At 37.6% G+C, this 23,163-nt stretch overlaps 1 protein-coding gene and 1 pseudogene across 1 annotated transcript in view; both read right to left on the bottom strand.

The window, feature by feature from the left end:
- Nucleotides 1–23,163, bottom strand: part of ZNF804B (zinc finger protein 804B) — a 567,181-nt gene that overhangs the window by 480,139 nt on the left and 63,879 nt on the right. The window lies entirely within an intron of this gene.
- On the bottom strand, nucleotides 1,187–14,637 carry LOC118925696 (40S ribosomal protein SA-like; annotated as a pseudogene).

Here is a 23,163-nt window from a genome sequence, read left to right as displayed (position 1 = left end):
ACGACCCACTTGCAGTCTCCATCTTGGATTTTACTTTTCCATTTCTCTAATATCCAGTACAACATGCAATGTGTGCTGTCCTCCCAGTACAGATCACCAGTGTTGGTTATTTAGTAGTCCTGTGCTTCCACTCCCTCCCCAGTCTGATTATTTCCCCCCCACCATTGAGCTGGGGTTGTGGGAGTGCTCAGGTCCCACTGGGTCATCCCCTTTTCGTGGGATGCTGAGTTCTCGCAGATGTAGATGTGGCCTGGTTGTTGTACTGTATCTTCTGGTCTCTCTTTTAGAAATAGTTTTATTTGCTGTATTTTCAAAAATATATATGGTTTGGGAAGGAGATTTCCTCTGCCCTACTCACACTGCCATCTTGAGCCGTCTTTCACTTCTCCTCTTTTTAAAACTATTTTCCGTCAACCTTACTTCCATTTTCTATTAAGAGTCTGTGGGAGAACCACCCAGGACCACACAAAGGCCTCCCAATTTGGTGCCCTGAGCAGTGGCAGCTGAGACCGGTCCTCAGTGGCCAGCTGTCTCATCTTCAGTAAGGAACCACTGAGCAAGCACAGGGGCACCTGCCCCCTTCAGACCTGCCTATGTGCTCAGGTTACATAGTAGTCAATTCAGCAGCTGGAGTAGTCCATCTACCCAGAAATTCCTCCTGGCCACAACCTTCTCAGCAGCAGCCTGTTCTTCCTTTCAGTCACTTCAGAATCTCTAGATGCTCTGAAAATTAAGGGAAAACTCACTGACATGTGTCAGGAGGCCTGAAGGGGAGGGGCAGCCAAGGGCAGCCACTCATGAATCTCAGACCCCAACAGACCAAAGGGAGACCACATGCCATGCTGCAGCTTTAACTACTTTACTCAGCAGCAGGAGGAAGGTTTCCTCGAGGCCTCCTATCGCCCAGCCAATGAGAGACTGTAACAGCTCAGCCAATGAGAAGCCATGATACATAGGCCTCCCAGCTTCCTCCAATGGACTATTTGCTTAGAACAGCCCTCCTAACTCAGCCCTTTCCTCTATAAAAAAGCCATGATCCCTTTTATGCTCCAGACATGCATATAGTTTTTTGCATTAGCGCTCCTGTCCTGGATTGCAATTCTCTGCTATTCCTGACTAAACCTGTTTTTGGTGGTAAAGTAACTTTTGTTTTTAAGGTGAATGGAATAGAGATTAGAGTGACCTCCTACAGATGTTTACAGAAGATGGTGCCACACGGGTGCAGAACTTTCCAGGCCAGCTTCCCCCGAGGACTTGCTGAGTGAGCTCTTTTGTGGTGGCATGGGAAGGCAATATCCACATGGCGCAGAAGAGAGTCTGTGTTACACAGAGTGATGGCAGGCAGGGTAACATAAGATTCCTCTCTGAGAGGCCATGGCTAGCTCTAGGATCAGTAACCACAGGAAGTGGCTCGTGGAAGGCTGCCTGGATTGGGCGAGTGAAGTTTCCAGGAGTGAAGCAGCCAGCTATAGGAGTGGCTCCAGTGGGAGCATCAAAGTTCAACACAGCTCACTGGCCAGTATTCCTGGAGGATATGACACTGACAGGGGCCAGATTTTCAATGGCATGAGCTACCAGCAGAAACTTCTCGGGGTTCTCTTCAGATTTAGCATGTAGATACCATTATATTTTGTTTTGTAGATGTACTGTTCCATTTGGATGTCAAGTGTGCCAGCTAAGCGGATTGTTCCTGCAAAGAATTTGAAGACATTCTCCTCCCTCATTTGAAGAACATCAGAGGGCTTTTGGGGAGAGGATTAAAGATGGCATCATGAGAGTAGAGACAGAGGATTCCTCCTAAAACTGGATACAATTAGAAAATTTAATTGGCACAACTAATCCTAAGAGAGCAACAGGAAAGAGGACGGGGTCAGACTGCACACACCTGGAGAAAAGAGCAGACCTCAGCGAACAGGGTAACATACCAGAGCTCCCGGGGACCCGATCCCCTCCCCCACCCCAGCTCACCGGCAGGAGGAAGAGAAACAGAGCAGGGAGGGAGTGGAAGGCCTGGGACTGCTGAATACCTAGCTCTGGAGATCTGCTCTGGGAGCACAAACCTACATTTCATGGTGCCTTCATGAGACTCGCATGACTATCAGATTGGAAAGTTAATACAGGCAGAGTTCCTGGGGAGACTGCGATTGTGGCTGCTTGTGGAAAGCAGGGATCCATATCTGGCTGCTCTGGGTCAAAAACATACCTGTGTGACTAGCCCACTGGCTCAGGCAGTGGAGACAGGCACAGCAGCCAGGAGGCAGGAAACAGCTCTTTCCTCCCTGCAGGCACCAGTCTGCTCCCCTACAACCCCCAACATTGCTTCAGGGGCTGAGAAGCTCCAGAATAGAGCTTCGGGACACTAGAGGGTGCCATATACAAACAGGAAACGCCAAAGGAACATAGTCCAGAGTAAAATTATCAATACAACTCCCAAGAAAGATTTAAATGATATGGACCTCGTGACTCTTCCTGAAATGGAGTTCAAAATAAAAATCATCAACATTCTAATGGAGGTACGAAAAGACATCCAAGAACTCAGGACTGATTTCAGGTCGGAGATCAAATCATTGAAGAGCATGATGGAGGGTATTAAAAGCAGGTTGGATACAGTGGAGGAGACTATAAATCAAATAGACACTAGAGAAGAGGAATACAAAGAAGCTGAGGCACAGAGAGAAAGAAGGATCTCTAAAAACGAAAGAATATTGACAGAAATGTGTGACCAATCCAAGCGGAACAATATTCACATTATAGGAATACCAGAAGAAGAGTGAGAGAAAGGGACAGAAAGTGTCTTTGAGGTGGTAGTTGCTGAAAACTTCCCCAACCTGGGGAAGGAGATAGTCTCTCAGGCCATGGAGATCCACAGATCCCCAACACAAGGGACCCAAGGAAGACAACACCAAGACACACAGTAATTAAAATGGGAAAGATCAAGGATAAGGACAGACTGTTAAAAGCAGCCAGAGGCAGAAATAATATCACATACAAAGGAAAGCCCATCAGGCTAACATCAGACTTCTCAGCAGAAACCTTACAGGCCAGAAGGCAGTGGCATGATGCATTTAATGCCATGAAGCAGAAGGGCCTGGAACCAAGATTACTTTTCCAGGAAGATTACCATTTAAACTTGAAGGAGGGATTAAACAATTTCCAGATAAGCAAAAGTTGAGAGAGTTTACCTCCCACAAACCATCTCTGCAGTCTATTTTGGAGGGAAACTATAGATGGAAGTGTTCCTAGGGTTGGATAGCTGTCACCAGAGGCAGTAAAGCCACGATAGGGAGGGTGGAGCAGCTGACTGCAAAATTAAATTGACTATCCCCAGTGTCAATCAAGGGATAGACAAAAAGTACAGAATTTGATACCTAATATATAAAGAATGAAGGAGGAAGAAAAAGGGGGAAAAATAGAAAAGAACCTTTAGATTGTGTTTGTAACAGCATAATAAGTGAGTTAAGTTATATTCTTAGATAGTAAGGAAAGTAACCTGGAACCTTTGGTAAACACGAATCTAAAGACTGAAATGGCAGTAAGTACATACCTATTGAAAATCACCCTAAATATAAATGGACTAAATGCACCAATCAAAAGACAGGGCCACTGAATGGATAAAAAAACAAGACTCATCTATATTCTGCTTAAAAGAGACTCACCTTAAACCCAAAGACATGCACAGACTAAAAGTCAAGGGATAGAAAAAGATATTTCATGCAAACAATAGGGAGAAAAAAGCAGGTGTTGCAGTACTAGTATCAGACAAAATAGACTTCAAAACAAAGAAAGTAACAAGAGATAAAGTAGGACTTTACATAATGATAAAGGGCTCAGTCCAACAAGAAGATATAAGCATTATAAATATATGTTCACCCAATACAGGACCACCAGCATATGTAAAACAAATACTAACAGAATTAAAGGAGGAAATAGAATGCAATGCATTCATACTGGGAGACTTCAACACGCCACTCACCCCAAAGGATAGATCCACTGGGCAGAAAATATGTAAGGACACGGAGGCACTGAACAACACACTAGAACAGATGGACCTAGTAGACATCTACAGAACTCTACATCCGAAAGCAACAGGATACACATTCTTCTCAAGTGCACATGGAACATTCTCCAGAATAGACCACATACTAGGCCACAAAAAGAGCCTCAGTAAATTCCAAAAGATTGAAATCCTACCAACCAACTTTTCAGACCACAAAGGCATAAAACTAGAACTAAATTGTACAAAGAAATCAAAAAGGCTCACAAACACATGGAGGCTTAACAACATGCTCCTAAATAATCAATGGATTAATGACCAAATCAAAATGGAGATCCAGCAATATATGGAAAAAAAAGACAACAACAACACAAAGCCCCAACTACTGTGGGATACAGCAAAAGCAGTCTTAAGAGGAAAGTATATAGCAATCCAGCCATAATTAAAGAAGGAAGAACAATCCCAAATGAATGGTCTAATGTCACAATTATCAAAATTGGAAAAAGAAGAACAAATGATGCCTAAAGTCAGCAGAAGGAGGGACATAATAAAGATCAGAGCAGAAATAAATAAAATTGAGAAGAATAAAACAATAGCAAAAATCAATGAAACCAAGAGATGGTTCTTCGAGAAAATAAACAAAATAGATAAGCCTCTAGCCAGACTTATTAAGAGGAAAAGAGAGTCAACACACATCAACAGAATCAGAAATGAGAAAGGAAAAATCACAACGGACCCCACAGAAATACAAAGAATTATTAGAGAGTACTACGAAAACCTATATGCTAACAAGCTGGGAAACCTAGGAGAAATGGACAACTTCCTAGAAAAATACAACCTTCCAAGATTGACCCAGAAAGAAACAGAAAATCTAAACAGACCACTTACCAGCAATGAAATTGAATCCGTAATCAAAAAACTACCAAAGAACAAAACCCCTGGGCCAGATGGATTTACCTCGGAATTTTATCAGACATACAGAGAAGACATGATACCCATTCTCCTTAAAGTTTTCCAAAAAACAGAAGAGGAGGGAATACCCCAAACTCATTCTATGAAGCCAACATCACCCTAATACCAAAACCAGGCAAAGACCCCACCAAAAAAGAAAACTACAGACCAATATCCCTGATGAACGTAGATGCAAAAATACTCAACAAAATATTAGCAAACCGAATTCAAAAATACATCAAAAGGATCATACAACATGACCAAGTGGGATTCATCCCAGGGATGCAAGGATGGGACAACGTTTGAAAATCCATCAACATAATCCACCACATCAACAAAAAGAAAGACAAAAAACACATGATCATCTCCATAGATGCTGAAAAAGCATTCGATAAAATTCAACATCCATTCATGATAAAAACTCTCAACAAAATGGGGATAGAAGGCAAGTACCTCAACATAATAAAGGCCATATATCATAAACCCACAGTCAACATCATACTGAACAGCGAGAAGCTGAAAGCTTTTCCTCTGCGATCAGGAACAAGACAGGGATGCCCACTCTCCCCACTGTTATTGAACATAGTACTGGAGGGCCTAGCCACGGCAATCAGACAAAACAAAGAAATACAAGGAATCCAGATTGGTAAAGAAGAAGTTAAACTGTCACTATTTGCAGATGACATGATATTGTACATAAAAAGCCCTAAAGACTCCACTCTGAAACTACTAGAGCTAATATCGGAATTCAGCAAAGTTGCAGGATACAAAATTAACACACAGAAATCTGTGGCTTTCCTATACACTAACAATAAACTAATAGAAAGAGAAATCAGGAAGACAATTCCATTCACAATAGCATCAAAAAGAATAAAATACCTAGGAATAAACCTAACCAAGGAAGTGAAAGACCTCTACCCTGAAAACTATAAAACACTCTTAAGAGAAGTTAAAGAGGACACTAACAAATGGAAACTCATCCCATGCTCTTGGGTACGAATAATTAATATCGTCAAAATGGCCATCCTGCCCAAAGCAATATACAGATTCGATGCAATCGCTATCAAACTACCAACAGCATTCTTCAACGAACTGGAACAAATAGTTCAAAAATTCATATGGAAACACCAAAGACCCCGAATAGCTAAAGCAATCCTAAGAAGGAAGAATAAAGTGGGGGGATCTCACTCCCCAACTTCAAGCTCTACTACAAAGCCACAGTAATCAAGAAAATTTGATGCTGGCACAAGAACAGAGCCACAGACCAATGGAACAGAATAGAGACTCCAGACATTAACCCAAACATATATGGTCAACTAATATTCGATAAAAGGGCCATGGACATACAATGGGGAAATGACAGTCTCTTCAACAGATGGTGCTGGCAAAATGGACAGTTACATGTAAGAGAATGAAACTGGATCACTGTCTAACCCCATACACAAAAGTAAATTCGAAATGGATCAAAGACTTGAATGTAAGTCATGAAACCATAAAACTCTTAGAAAAAAACATAGGCAAAAATCTCTTAGACATAAACATGAATGACCTCTTCTTGAATATACATATCTCCCCGGGCAAGGGAAACAAACGCAAAAATGAACTAATGGGACTATATCAAGCTGAAAAGCTTCTGTACAGCAAAAGACACCATCAAGAGAACAAAAAGGTATCCTACCGTATGGGAGAATATATTCGTAAATGACAGATCCGATAAAGGGTTGACATCCAAAATATATAAAGAGCTCACACACCTCAACAAACAAAAAGCCAATAATCCAATTAAAAAATGGGCAAAGGAGCTGAATAGACAGTTCTGTAAAGAAGAAATTCAGATGACCAACAGACACATGAAAAGATGCTCCACATCACTAGTCATCAGCGAAATGCAAATTAAAGCCACAATGAGATATCATCTCACACCAGTAAGGATGATTACCATGCAAAAAACAAACAACAACAAATTTTAGCGAGGTTGTGGAGAAAGGGGAACCCTCCTACACTGCTGGTGGGAATGTAAATTAGTTCAACCATTGTGGAAAGCAGCATGGAGGTTCCTCAAAATGCTCAAAATAGAAATACCATTTGACCCAGGAATTCCACTTCTAGGAATTTACCCCAAGAATGCAGCACTCCCATTTGAAAAGGACAGATGCACCCCTATGTTTATCGCTGCACTATTTACAATAGCCAAGATATGGAAGCAACCTAAATGTCCATCAGTAGATGAATGGATAAAGAAGATGTGGTACATATACACAATGGAATATTACTCAGCCATAAGAAAAGACAAATCCTACCATTCGCAACAACATGGATGGAGCTAGAGGGTATTATGCTCAGTGAAATAAGCCAGACAGAGAAAGACAAGTACCAAATGATTTCACTAGTATGTGGAGTTTAAGAACAAAGGAAAAACTGAAGGAACAAAACAGCAGCAGAATCACAGAATCCAAGAATGGACTCACAGTTACCAAAGGGAAAGAGACTGGGGAGAATGGGAGGATAGGGATGGATAATGGCGGGGAAGAAGAAAGGGGGTATTATGATTAGCATGTATAATGTGGGGGGTGGGGGAAAGGGGAGGGCTTTGCAACACAGAGAAGACAAGTAGTGATTCTTCAACATCTTACTATGCTGATGGACAGTGACTGTAATGGGGTTTGTGGAGGGACTTGGAGTAGGGGAGAGCCTAGTAAACATAATGTTCTTCATGAAATTGTAGATTGATAAGAAGTATTAAAATAAATATATTAATTCATTAAAAATAAATAAATATATAAATAAATAAAAGGGCTTTGGACATTGTGAAAATTTCCCTTTAAGTCATGATGGGAACAAAGAACAATGCTGTAACCTCTCGGAGTAGCACCTTGTACATACTGCTCCTTATGAACTCCATAGAGAGCTGGTACCTTCCATATATACCAGAATGTTATTATGTATTGTCTTAAGACGTTATACAAGTATTTCATCATCCCTTTTATTAAGAATTTATTGTTTGTATTTATTTCCCAAAGGCCTACATTTCTAGTAACCAAATATTTATCAAATTTACATGGGATAAAATGTATAAATTTTATGTACAGCTCGATAAGTTTTGATAAATTACAGAAGCCCATGATACTACTACAGTTAAGAGAATTTATCAACTATTACAAATTTGACTAAAAGAATTGTAATTTTCTTTAAAAACTTTGCTTAAGTCCATTGTCATGTGTCTTCTCAATCTGCATTCTCAACATTATTATAATCATTTGTTTACTAGTCAATTAGAAAGAACTAGTTCATTTTCTTCATACAGACTATACTGGGCTTCAGAAACATCAATTGATGTGTGTCATTGGTTTATTTTCCAAAATTTGGGGGTTATAATATCTATAATATATATATAATAATATCTATTATACAATTCAAAAGTAATTCATAATATAGCTTGTATTCCTGTTATTTTTGTTATTACTATATAATAACATCTACAATTCAGAAGTAATTCATAATACAGCCTGTATTCCTCTGTCATTTCTATGTTACTACAATTGCATTTAGTTAGAGTAATAGTTATTTATATAGAGACTTTTTGTGCAAAATGTTTCTTAAAAAGAAACATTTTCTTTCACATAGAACTGCCACTGACTCTCAAGGTAGCTTTAACTTCCCGTGTTCAAATGACTTACTACAACCTCCCATTTGACCCCATACTTCATATGCAAAGAGTTCACTGGTATATATTAAAAACTAAGTAGATTCTGATAACTAGCCCCATTCCTGGAGAAGAACTCTGTAATATTTTTTAAATTGTATTATTTACCTGAAAAATGTCTGATCTCACTTTCTCAATAGTGTTTCTGAGAAAAATAAGTAGATGAGCAATGTTGGCATAAGTGTGGAATGTGTAATAATACATAAGTCAACCAGGAATGTGGATCTAGCCCTATTCTTGTCACTAAAACCCTGAGAAAGTCACCTCAAATCTCCTGTTTTGTTTCCTCACCACAGTGAGGATTCATGAATATAAAATCAATTATTCTTAAACTTGTTTACTTTTTGGCTTTTATTTTACAAATAGGCAGAGATAATTTGAGAAGCTTGGCCTTCTCACACAAGAATTAAGTTTCCCCCATTAAATAAATGATGAAACAAACATTCAAATAGGATGATAATGGATTGTTTCCCCTTATGCTATTAGCAGAAATAATGAAACTGAAACTATAATGCCCTCCTAGAACTAGTCTTTTCAAACCCTTAGACTAAATTTCCATATCCTGTATTGGTCCTAAAATTTCCTGAGAGTAAAGTTCCTACCTTCTAGGTCTTAGTATTTGAATACCCTAGCAACAAGCCACACACATGGAATCACTTAATTTTCTTTATAATTCAACTGAAATACCTCAGTCTTCACTACCACTTTAAAAGACAAATTTTTTTCAATCTATTTATTGATTAGGAAAACAGGATCAGAAAGGCTAATATCCTCAAAAATCTCACAATTGTAAATGACAGAGGTTAGATTGCATCCTCAAATCTTCTAAAGTTAGAAAAAGTAGGTAACTCCAATACAGAGGTAAACTTTTTTTCCTTGAATCCCTTAAATAGATTCATTTAACATCATCAATAAGATGGGGTTTTTTTTCTAAAAAAAAAAAGAAGATAGAAGAGCAAAAGAAAGCAGAAAGAGGATGGGAATTTCCCATTTGCAAATCTGCATTACCCAAGTATAAACTCACATCAGGTTAAAAAATAAAAGCATTAAATAAAAATAATTAGAATTTAGTACTAAATAAACCATTTGAATTGGCCTGACCTCACTATACTAATAATACTAATATATTTTCAAACTGACAGTCCAGCCTAAATTTCTCAGAGTTGGTAGTTGCATTCTTGAAAATGTGTTAAGAGAATAGGTCTTGTAAGTGTTCTTATTACAACAAAATATTTTAAAAGAAAAAAGAAATGGCCAGACCAGATGTGGAGCAGCTCTGCTTCTTCAGTCTGGTAATCAATCTGCTCCTAAAGACAATATGGTGGGCGATGATGGATTTTGTTACCAACATTGCTTTGGTTCTCCCGGGGTGAAAGTACAGCTGGGGGGTTTAGCTGGGTTCAGCCTAAGAGAAATTCAAATATCAATGGCTAAGCCAGTAACACTTAAGATGACTGATTTAGAAAATGCCAGACAATCGGCATATTTGTTAGGAATAATCCTTTCCTTGATTTTTTTTTTTTCTGGTGGGACCAAGAATATTTGTGGGTCTAATTATAAACCTGGAGCAGAAAGGAAAAACAAGTAAACAAAAAAATCGATTCCTGCTTGTTTCTTGGTTCTAGAAAGAGAATATTTAGTGTAGGTTCAAAGATTTTGATTTGTCCCCAGAATTTAAGAATGAGCTATGCTCACCTTCCAAATAGATCTTCCAGTCAATTTCAAATTGAAATTGAAATCAGTCTGGGTAGGAAAGTGTGCTGGTTGTCTGAACTGCTAAAAGAACTTTAGGTGTGTGTTATAAGGTGAAAAAAAATTGATGGTTAATATGGGAGATTCTAAATCAGTGAATGTTTGATGAAATGCTGATTTAAATAACTTAAAGCAGAAGCAGATGCACATGATAAATTTGTCTTTATGGGATCAATACCTAGCATAATACCTATTACCAGTTTTCCCTGGACAATTTTCACTAATGTGTTTTCTGAGCAGGAATAGTACCCATTCAGTCTGACATGCATCACTATTGCCCTCTACAGAATGCATATATCAGGCCTTGTTAATAAATTGGGGTAAGAGAGTCCAACTTAATACTCGTTAAGTCAGTAAGTTCCAAATATATTAATGGGTAAAATGAAAAACATAAAAGATTCAGAAAAACATTTACTTGGGTGTATATATAATATATATAGATTAAAATATAAAATGTTGATATAGTTACATATTTTAAGATTTTTAAACATAAAGAGCAAAAACAAAATTAAAATATAGACAATTAGTAGAGAGAAAATAGGCAAAAAAGATGACAGAAAATTGATTAATACTTTTTACAAATAAAGAGCTATTAGGAATCAGTAAGAAACACTCATTTAAATTTTAAATAGGTGAAGAGCATGAATGAGCAGTCCAACATAAAAAAACACAAATACCCAATAAATGTGAGGAAGAAAAATTTAGAAGCCTGTTAATCAAAGAGTTAGAGTCATCTTTCAAATATTATTTTTTCTAAATATCTAATTGTAGTTTTGGGTAAAGTTTCAAAGGTCATCATCTATTTTTGAAGAAAGTTCAAATTAGAAATACGTTTAAAAAACTTTTTGGCCAAATGTGACAAAAGCTTTAAAAATATATTTGTACCTTAACCAAATAATTTGATTTCTTAAAATTTATCTTCAGAACATGAACAGAAATCCATCTGGATTTTAATTGAACATACCATTCATGGTGTGAAAATCTGGATATAACCTAAACATTTAATAATCACCTATTGCTTAAGTAAATATTGAAGCATTACTATCATGGAATATACAGTTGTTGGGGCTCAGGGAAGGCCGCCCCAAAATATGCCACTTCAGCATATTGATTATTTTTATTTAAAGTTACTTAAGAAATAGCCAATACAAAAAGGACATTGACTCTCTGTGCCGCTAACAGCAGGAAGTAAATTTCCTATGTGAAAGATACCCTCTCTGCACTAGGAGGAAGACATCCTGACTGCCAGAGACAAGGAACTCAGGTCCCAGAAGGCTGTATAACCAAACCCTGTTATTTTTACTAATTCACTACTGCCACCCAAATTCTGTTTAGAATTCCTTACTAACTGAAATGTCCAAACAGAAGTTTTCTGTGTCCTGTGAATTCCTCAGACCTATCTTTCTTTGTCTAAAAAGGATAAAAACTGCCTGCTTTGGTCACTTCTAAAATCCCGTATCTATACATAGCCCTCTGTACATACAAATTAAATTTCATTTTCTGTTAACTGGTCTCATGTCAGCTTAGTTCTTAGACCAGCCAGAAGACCTTTGAAAGGTAGAGGAGATTTTTCCCTCCCAACACAGTCATTTAGCAGTATCATATTGTATTAGACTAATCAAAGACAAGGAGAAATTTCTAGAATATGCAAATGCTCAGCGACAGGAACATTGGTGGTTGGCTAAAGAAAGAAGATTTAGGTAGGAAACTGAGAGTTAGTGCTAATGGCAATGGAGTTATTTTTTGGGTGGGAGATGATAAAAATATTCTAAAAACTTAATTGTGGCAATGATTGTACAACTCTGAATATACAAAAAAACTGAATGAATTGTGCACTTCAGATAGGTGAAGTGTATGGTGTATGAACTATAGTTCAATAAAGCTCTTTTTAAAAAACTCCATTAAAAAGGTCAAAAGACAACAGACAAACTAGGGGAAATGTTTGCATTATATATCACAAATAAAAAGCTAATATCCCCAATATTTAAATACCTCTTAAAATTTAAGGGAAAAAATACCTGAAAATGACAGAAATGGGCAAAGACATGAATATAATTCACATAAAAATACATAAAAATGAGGCTTAACCTTATGAAAAGATATCTAACTACATTCACCATAAGAGAAATGAAAATAAAAGCTACACTGACAATGCATTCACAGAAACAGAAACATACACACACACACACACACACACACACACACACACACACACAAAATGAGTACATGTAAAAACTGGCAAAATCCAGATAAGTTCTGTGGTTTAGTCAATGGTATCATACCAATACTATTGGTTTCCTGTTTTTGACATTGTACTCTGGTTATATAAAATGTTATCATTGGGGGAAGCTGGGCACAGGGTACACAGAAAATGTACTATTTTTACAACTTTAATGTGAATCTAAAATTTCAAAATAAAAGCTTTTTAAAAGATATAAAGAAGGGTTATCAACATATTGAGTTTAAAAGTTATAAAAAGGCATGCATATAGGGTTCCATATGTGAAACTGTAGGCTACAAACTAAATAAAAGGATAGAATGAAAACTTAAATCTTTAAGTGATTGAATTTTAAATGATTTGTATGGTGTGTGTGTGAGTGTAAATGGGTAATTCTGCGTTTCCTAAAATTTCTAACTTGAGCAGTTTGTAATGGGGGATATTCTTATTAAAATAATAGAAAAAAATATTCCATTGAGTGCTTAGCTATAAGTTTGCCTGCCTGAGAGCAGTAAGTGAACTGGATGAGGTCTGTGCATTTGATTTTTATTTATCTTTCCAAAATTCTATAATAAACCAACTGATATATATAACTTTTCAGACAAACCAAAGCTTGTAATTGCTGCTGGACTTCCCAGAAGGAAATTATATTTACATATAAGATAACATATAACTGATTTTGATGTCCATGTCCAAAATGCTACTTCAGACAAAACCTGCTATGCACCATTCAATCTTACAAGCTTTTAAAAAAATATAACTTTGCATCCCTATTACAGATCACTTTGTGCTCTAGTTAATTGAATCAACACGAACACTAAAATTTCATCATCTGAGTTCCCTAATGCCCTTTTGGCAACACAAGCCTCAGTCTAATTCTTTTTTAGTAATCAAGTATGATTTGGTTTGTAAGAAACTCTCCAGAAGAATCTGTGCTATTTTTCTTTCCCTCTTAGCCTATTAGAGAATGCTCATTAAACAAAGTATGCCAGTGCAGCACTGTGCCAAATGTCAATGAGCACATGACAGATTCTAAAATCATAAATCAGTAATGCAATAGCAGCTTAGCTAACTTTCTGCAAACAGCTCATATACAGTGTACAAATATGTTTACTATGGGAAAAAAATCTTTAAAAATACAAGATCAATTAAGGTGATTATAATCAACAATGTAATTGATACTATTATTAGTCTAATAACTCAGAGTACAATAGTATAATTTATTAAAATAGATAACACAGCTTTTAATTTTCATTTCAAAAAAGCTTTTAGGTAAAAAAATAGATACATGTCTTAACTCTTTAACATTCAACAAACAAATGACTACTTCCAAGCTACACCAGGTGTTTGGGGAGCTCAGGAAAAAAGTTCCATAAGCCATTAAAATAACACACTACCAACTTTTTTTTGTATTTATTAAGCTAAAACAATTGGTGGGATCTTAACTAGTTTACTTACATGAGACTTCCTTAGGCTTCCTCAGAAAAGGAAATTATTTAAATTATCAGTTGCAAAGTTAAATTTCAAATTCTGGCTGAAAGGAGTTTTTTCACTTTCCCTTTAGTAGGACCACACTGGTTCACTAGTTACTCCTTCAACTGCTGTTTTTGAGTTTTATGATTAATTATCGCCAGAAGCGATGGCTCACCAAGGAAGCATTCCTGACATGATTGATATTTAATTGGAGAATAGGCTCAGGCCCAGGCGGCTATGGTAGGATGGTTCAGTACCGAGTTCTGGTCAACACAGCCCTCACAGTGACCTCACGGATCACTTTAAAAAATACATCTACTCTCAGCATTAGATATGGAATGAAAAATAAAGGATAATGGATATGCCCCAGCAAAACAATTACCTTCTCTTTGTCTTTTCTCCATCCTCATAACAGTTCAGTAGCTAAGGAAAGATGAACTTATTCCATGTGGCAGTATTAGGAGCACAAGGCTCTCCTACAACTACAGAATATCTTCTCTTTCTGATGATCTAATTTTTTTTCCTAAATCCTACCTTTGATGACATCTTAGGAAACTCACTGACCAACCACAAAGAAAGTTGAGTTCTTGTGGTTCCAGGCAATTGTTAGAATGAACAATTTATCTTCTTCAAAACTGTACTGATATTTTTTGAAAACTGGCAGAACTGTTCTCCATTTTTCTGACTTTATTACAGATAAATCTTATTCTTTAGACTTCTTATTCATTAAAGTAATAACTAATATTGATTGATTGGCTACATGGTGTGAAACAAAATGAATTGCTTATTGCCCCCCATGGTGGCTATACAAGCAAAGTGAACTGTGCAGGCTGTAGAATTCCTAAGTCATCTAGGACAACTCATACTGTGCTGTGAAGATGCCATACAGACATCTGGCCTGCGTCAGCAAGAATAGCCAAGACAAACAGCCTGGAGTGCTCCAAGAACATAAACTAGATGGCGCTCATGTCCTTGGTAGAATTCTTTAGGAGAAAGTTAATAATCCTGATCTTTGTTTGCCTCCTCTCATACATAAATAGCATGGAAATGTGCATAGTATATTCTTTCAGGACATTTACTAGAAGTATCCTTGCCATACTGCTTGATATACTAATAAATTTGACCTCTTTACTGCATATATCCCCTGCTGTAAAAAGTATGTAAACTATTTTCAGACACGGGCTTTAATGCAGTCTGAGCAGAACATACCCTCTGATCAACTGTCATCCCAGTGGGACAGCTATGGCCCTCCATTTGACTCCAAATAAATTCTATCTTTCTCAATACAACCACCATGTTGATTTTAGTCAACGATGACTAGGCACACTTTTAAATGGCTGAAGAAATGGTGGTTAAACTGAAAGTGGGTGAGTAAGAGTTGGTGGGCAATTTGTTGTGCATTTAGAGTTAGGATGGGGTGGAGTATCCCAGGCACAAGAAACACTGGAGAATGTTTCCTCAAGAAGAGACCAGGGAATCCTCCATTTGAACCGACAATAACCTTTAAATCGTGGGAACCAAAAAGTCCTAGGGGTGAGGTTAAGGCTGAGTGAAATGGGGTTCAAGGGAGCTTTCTAGGGAAGTGATGTTCTATATCCTGATTATGTAGGTATATGAATTGGTCAAAACTTAGAAAAATGCTTATTTAAAATGGTTGCATTTTTATTGTATATTAATTACATCTCAATAAAATTGATTTAAAAATTAAAAAGGGAGTTCGGCACCAGAAAAGTCTAGAGTGCTAAACATCATTTAGGACCTTGTAGCCCATATTAAGGGTTCTGGTCTTTTCCTTTAAGGAAGAAACTAGTAGAGGATATATAGAGAGAGGTAAGATAGCATTTGTGTTTTAAATATTTAATTGACATGACATCAAGAAAAAGAACTTGGAAAAGAACATTCAGTGAGATAATTAGGAGGCTAGTACAATAGTACATAGGAACAAGGTCAGTAATTTAACCTAAGTTTGTTGACAGCAGAGATGAAAATAATGGGACAGATTTAAGAGATGCTTAGAAGGTAAAATCAGGAGGACTTAATAATTATTTAGTAATAAACGGTGGGAAGAATGCCTCCAAATTTCTGACATACATGACAAGGTGCTTTTTACTTATTAGACAGAGCATATTGAAAGAGTAATCCTATGTCTTTTAGATTTTGAGAGTGGAGGGGAGAGGAAGGTGGGCAACTGATGAAGAATTTAGGTTAGTCAGTCAGTTTTAGATAGTGAGATAGTGAGACAGTGAATTTTAGATACTAACTAATCCATTAAAAAGTAGACCTAGAGCTTAGCTTAGAGGAAAAACTGAAAATGTAATTCGAGGAGACAGCCCAGGAAATCAAAGTCTAACAACATTATTACAAAAGTTCTAAATATTTGCCTAAATGATTGTTGGTTTAAAAATAAGTGTACACACGCACACATACAAACACACAATTTACACAGACAACTCAAACCACAAAGATTTTAAGCTAGAAGTTTTATATCAGAGACCAGAATTTAAAATCTTTTGCTAACATCTTTTCTTTATATTTATTAAATTTTATTTTAATTTGTATTGAAATTCTTGAAGGTTCCTTAATTAATAAGTTTATTTTTAAAAAACTGTATGCCATATTTTCCTAGAGACTAACAGTATCTATCACACACTAGAATATCAAGGCTTCTAAAAAATTTTTAGTTAAAATATGACTTAATTTTGTTTAAGCTAGCATTTCTTACATTTATTTGGAAATGATGCACATTTCTGAGCAGTGGGTTTTGCACAGTATTATTTTTAAAATAGTAATGTACACAATTTTCACACTAATATTCACAGTATTATTTTTAAAATAGTAATCTATACAATTTTCAAAGTTGCCATTTTGCTGCTCATTTCACTGCATGACAGGAATAATGGTGTAACTATTTTATCTTAGAAACAGATTCACTTTTATTATCTAATCCCTAAATATTTCTTTCTGTTAGAACATTCTCCATATGATTTCCTCCAATTAAGAAATCAGGTCCATATATTGCCTTATTTTTAGCTTTGTTCCTATACCAGTAAGTCTGCATAAATTTTCCTGGACTCCTTCTGATTCTAAAATTATATAACCCTATGTAAAATATATTCATCATTCTTCCTTGTAAAAAATTCCTCATTGCCAAAGTCTTTCTACACTATGAACTTATAATAGGAAGATAGTAAGACTACTGTAAAGCAAAAATATTGGATCCATGAAATAAAGATTCTTTGGAATTCACCCAAGCTTAGTAATATTTTTTAAGGCCACCATGCAACTAAGGCTCATGAGAAAGACCTTAGCATAAATTGAATTTATATCTAAAAGCCTCAATTAGACCCCTGTTGAAGCCATTATAATTAAGTTTTTTATTGTGCCTGGTTGCTAAAATAGTTGTTCTCACTGGATACAGTAAATGAGAAGCAACATCACATCATAACATTTTTGAACTAGAAGGCACCTTAGAGATCAGCTATTTCAACCTCTTCAATTTATGCATGAGGAAAAGAAGTCCAATGAGGTTAAGTGACTTGCTTAGAAGCAGTTTTCAAAATTCAAATTTAGGTATTTAGAGTATATTATGTGAACCATTAAAAGGTTTTGAAATGTTACAAAATATTTTATCTAATCAAATACATCAGTTGTAGAGAAGAAAAATAAAAGCACTAAACCTACTGGATTTAAGTATAATGGTTGAAATTACAATGTTTTCTAACATTGTATTTTTATTCTCGAGTATTTTGTTTCCACATAGTTCATTTCTGATGACTTTAAATGCATATATCATTAAAACTTGCAAAAATCTTGAATCATCTACATTATGAGAAAATTTCTTCCTTAAAAAGCAAAACTAACTTGTTCTCAACAAAATATTTGCTGACTTTGCAGGTCAAAACTGAATTCTCAAAAAGGAGATAAGCAAATAAAGTAGGTACTCTTCATTCTATACTGTTCTGTTCTAGATGAGGCAGGTATGGACCAGGTCAGTGTTGATTCAAAGAGAAACTGAGTCAAGCAGAGCTTGGTGGATATTCACTGAGACACAGGAAGGGCAGAGAGAGGCATATAATCCTATGTTTTCTCAAAAAAATTCATAAAGTCAAAGATTTGCATTGTTGAAAGAAATGTGAGAAATCATCTAAATTTGACTTATACTAAACAAGGTGAGAAAACTGAGGGCCAGAGAGAAACAGCGACTTGCTTGGGTTTTACACTAGTCAGTGGATAAGTCAGGCTTAAAGACCAGGTCTCCTAGGTGTGGGTAAAATACACTGCTCAGCCTCCCCACACCATGGAGACTAGAGGACACAGGCATCTGCAGGTCACCACATGCACAGGAAAGTCAAGCCTGGCTGGTGCATCTGGTTCTCCATACTCCAGATGCTAAGAGGCTAGTGCCCTATGGTCTTTGGATTCCATAAACTTAAGTCATTTCTCACTTGCAATCCCCTCTTCCTCAGCTGTTTGTAGGAGATGGTTGACAGAGTTCATTAAGCATGAGCTGTGATCTTATCACTGTCACCAACAGCAGGACCTTAGCTCTGCCCATAAACACCTGACATTCTGAGATATGTGATTCTGCAAAATGGGATCATATCTTCACTTCTGTGCCATGACCACCTCACAGGATCCCACTCGGCTTCTCCCACTCTTCCTAACCCACCCTTCCATCTGCCTTTTCAAAATGGTGACCCTTTGAACACAGAACTAGATGAGGACAAAGAGGCACCAGAAAAACCTTCATCTGTCATGTTTGCCTTTTAGGCTTGGGGTTTCTAAGCCTTTGACAAAACCTTTGCAGACCTAATGATCAAGGCTCAAAGTGGGAATTGCCCATGTAATACTCAAAGTGATGATGGTTTTCAAATAAATCTAGGAAATACTGGCTTAAACAAATTAAGTCATATTTTAACCACAGAATTTTCAGGAATCTTAATATCCCAACGTGTAATAGATACTGTTAGTCTCTGAAAGAGATATGACACACAGGTTTAAAATAAACTTGCTGATCAGGGGTCCTTTAAGAATTTTGACACAGATTAAAATGTAATAATTATAAGGAAAGGAACTCAGTGTAAAGTATTCAATTCTGCTCTATTTCTTTCTGTGATATGGCTGTACATGACTAATATTACCTTCTCCACTAAGAACTATTATAATTCAGTAGCCATTTGTCCTAAGTTTCCTTCAGAGATCTATTTGATCATTATTGCTGATTGTCAATCTCTACCTCACACTATTTTTGCAACTCCACTCACCTAAAGGATAGGACAAACCATTTGAATTCTGGGATAGGGTTTGAGGTTCTGGGATGGATCAGATGCATTCTCAAAATTAAGAACAGACTCAGAAAGCCAATGATAATACAAAGGGGCTGTATTCAGCCTCGGGCTTATAGGAGATTGCAAAGAAGCAGGTGAAATATAAAGGGGCCAGGAACAGGACAAGAAGTTGTGTTTAAACAATATGAATGCAAAGGCGCTAGATAAGATTAGGTTTCTGCATTCACTGAATTAGCAATCTTCATATACCAGATACTCAATCATTCCTCTCTGTCTTTTTAAATTCTCGCAGAAAAATGGGGTTTGTGGAGAATGATACCATGCATAAACCAGACCAGCGAGCGAGAGTCAGCAAGGAGCCCCTCTGTGCAGCCGCCTCACTCTCCTTTCCCTGCAGGTCATGGAGTTACCGCCCATTCTTTCTGGGTTCAACACTGTGGACATCCTTGGCTTCTGTTGCCCCTGAAGACTTGATGCCACAATCAGTAATTTTATTGTTTACAGACCTTTCCTTCTCACTTGTATTTTGAACTAGTAAGGAAACACCTTTCCCTTTTAGTGTCCAGCTGTCAGAGTGTACATGCCCCAGTCGCAGAAGCTGTCCTTGTCCATCTAGTGCTTTTCAGTTTGTCACAAGATCACGGTGTCTGCAGACTGAGAAGGACTGTAACCAAGTGTTTTCAGCTCACAGCACTGGAAACCACTGCATTCCCCCACCACAAGCTCCTCGCCACTCCTTCCTGCACACCATTCACACCCTGATCCCAAGGCTGGTGTCCACCACCAGGCTCTAACATTCTCCTGGTGATCATTTGGTCTTAGAAACTTCTTTGTCCCATCTTGAATTATGGCTTCAGTCAAGGGATATGAATTTGCCAAACATGCCAGTATATGTCTGAACCCCAAGAGTGGATTGACTTCATATTCTTACACCAGCAGAAACACTGCCCAGGCTGGGCTGTAACTGGCCATCAAGATGGTTTCTGAATGTTTCGTTTTGAGTGTTTTGCACTCTGATGCCACCTCTAATGTGAACATGCACTGTGTCTATTGCACTTTCATGAAGTAGACAGGTAATTCTAACAATGTACCTTGTCATCTCTTACACAATTCCTTCTACCAAGGAAATGCTTGGTCAGCAGACTCTTGATTACTCAAGATAACAGAACCAAAAATGCAATTAAATCAAAATGGAAAATCATTTATATTGTGTTTGCTTATTTTATTTGTATTTACAAGTGTCCATGAACAGAGCTATTCATTGAATTTATGTCACTTCAAAATTGTGGTGCTGTCAAGCCTCATCAAATTGTATCATCTTCCACCCTTCTTCTCTGTGGGATTACCTCTTTTTCTCTCTACAGTATTGATTAACAGGATCAATTTTACAATTGAGGGAAAGCATCAGACTAAATAGAACTTTGCTCAATTGTTCTTACACTAAAGCTCACTATCTCTTTACCCATACTTTTCTAGGCTGAAAGAGATAATTAAACATTTTAGGATAAAAGGTCTTCCCTTTCAGCACCAGCTGGCCTGTGGGCTGCATTTAGTGAAAACTATAACCAGGGGTGGCAATAATGTTAATGAACTTTAAGCAGAGAAAATGACTAGATAAAAAAATCAGGATTACTTGTGGATAGACCATCATGAGGCTATCTAATCAATGTTTAATGTCCTTTTATTTTGATTAACATAAAAATAAAATTTTTGTCATTTCACTTTATAAAAATGTCTTCATAAAACTGCAGTCTCCAGTAACCCCAATAAAAGCCCTCTTTTGCATAGCTGCATTGCCTTGAAAACTCTGATTGAAACATCACTATGATAAAGAAAGATGAATAAATATAATATCATTACATGGTCTCATGCTCACGTAATCTTTTAAATAGTGTTGTAGCTTGATTTGGATATGAACCAATAACAGTTCATACTAGCATCACACCATACAGAAAATTTTTGATTTCCACCTACTGCAAACTATTACATTACAGTACCAGAACTGAATGTCTCCAAAAGCCAATGGTGCTTCAGCATCCCTTCTCACAACAAAAAGAGCTTCAAATAAAGTACAAATAGTATAAATTATGGCATACTAAACTCAGTAGAACTGTGATCTAACACTACTTACATGTAATAGGATGGACTGTGTTAACACAAGTTATTATAATAGCTCATGTGCCCCAAGTGGCAAAAAATAAAATAGGTATTTTCTTCAAGAACTGTAGGTTTTTTTCCTCTGATTTTTATAAAAATAAAATTAGTAAAGGGGCGGAAGATGGTGGCGTGAGTAGAGCAGCGGAAATCTCCTCCCAAAACCACATATATCTATGAAAATATAACAAAGATAACCCTTCCTAGAATAAAGACCAGAGGACACAGGACAGTATCCAGACCACATCCACACCTGAGAGAACCCAGCACCTCGCAAAGGGGGTAAGATACAAGCCCCGGCTGGGCGGGAGCCGAGCGCCCCTCCCCCCAACTCGAGGCGGGAGAAGAGCAGGAGGGAGACGGAGCCCGGGGCTGCCGAGCACCCAGTCCCAGCCATCCGGGCCAGAGTGCAGGGTGCTGGATACTAGGAAAACAGGGCAGCAAGAACAGTGAGCAGGCACTGGAGGCTGGGCGCCGGAGGACATAAGAAAAGCGAGCGAACAATTTTTTTTTTTTTTTGCTGTTTTGTTTTGGCGATCGCTTTTTGGAAGTCTTAAAGGGATAGGGACCCCAATACTAGGGAAACAGGGCAGCAAGACCAGTGAGCAGATGCCTGAGGCTGGCCCGGAGAATAAAGAAAAACGAGTGGCCATATATTTTTTTTTTTTTAATTTAAATTTTTTTTTTTTTTTTTTTTGTGGTCATTGTTTTGTTTTGGCGGGTGCTTTTTGGAAGTCTTAAAGAGGCAGGGCGGGAAACTTAATCCAGAGGTAGGGAATCCGGGGATCTCTGGGCACCCTAACCCCTGGGCTGCAGGGAGCAGGGAGGCCCCTTACGGAGATAAATAGCCTCCAGGCTGCTCCCCCTCCAACGCCATTCCACCACTTTGGAGCAGAGGCCTGAACCAGGCCACGCCCACAGCAACAGCGGAGATAAACTCCATAGCAGCCGGGCAGGAAGCAGAAACCCTGCCTGCGCTCAGCTGCCCAGCACAAGCCACTAAAGGTCGCTGTTCTCCCAGGAAAGGAGGGCCACAAACCAACAAGAAGGAAAGTTCTTCCAACCATCACTCCTCCCACCTCTGCAAACTATTCCTATCACCATGAAAAGGCAAAGCTACAGGCAGACAAAGATCACAGAGACAACACCAGAGAAGGAGACAGACCTAACCAGTCTTCCTGACAAAGAATTCAAAATAAGAATCATAAACATGCTGACAGAGATGCAGAGAAATACGCAAGAGAAATGGGATGAAGTCCGGAGGGAGATCACAGATGCCAGAAAGGAGATTGCAGAAATGAAACAAACTCTGGAAGGGTTTAAAAGCAGAATGGATAGGATGCAAGAGGCCATTGATGGAATTGAAATCAGAGAACAGGAACGCATAGAAGCTGACATAGAGAGAGATAAAAGGATCTCCAGGAATGAAACAATGTTAAGAGAACTGTGTGACCAATCAAAAAGGAACAATATCTTTATTCTAGGGGTTCCAGAAGAAAAAGAGAGAGGAAAAGAGATGGAAAGAATCTTAGAAGAAATAATTGCTGAAAACTTCCCCAAACTGGGGGAGGAAATAATCGAACAGACCACGGAAATACACAGAACCCCCAACAGAAAGGATCCAAGGAGG

This window comes from Manis pentadactyla, chromosome 7, assembly GCF_030020395.1.
Source record: "Manis pentadactyla isolate mManPen7 chromosome 7, mManPen7.hap1, whole genome shotgun sequence".
Taxonomy (NCBI): domain Eukaryota; kingdom Metazoa; phylum Chordata; class Mammalia; order Pholidota; family Manidae; genus Manis; species Manis pentadactyla.
Note: the sequence above shows the minus strand (reverse complement) of the source record. Positions and strands in the feature narration are given on the sequence as shown.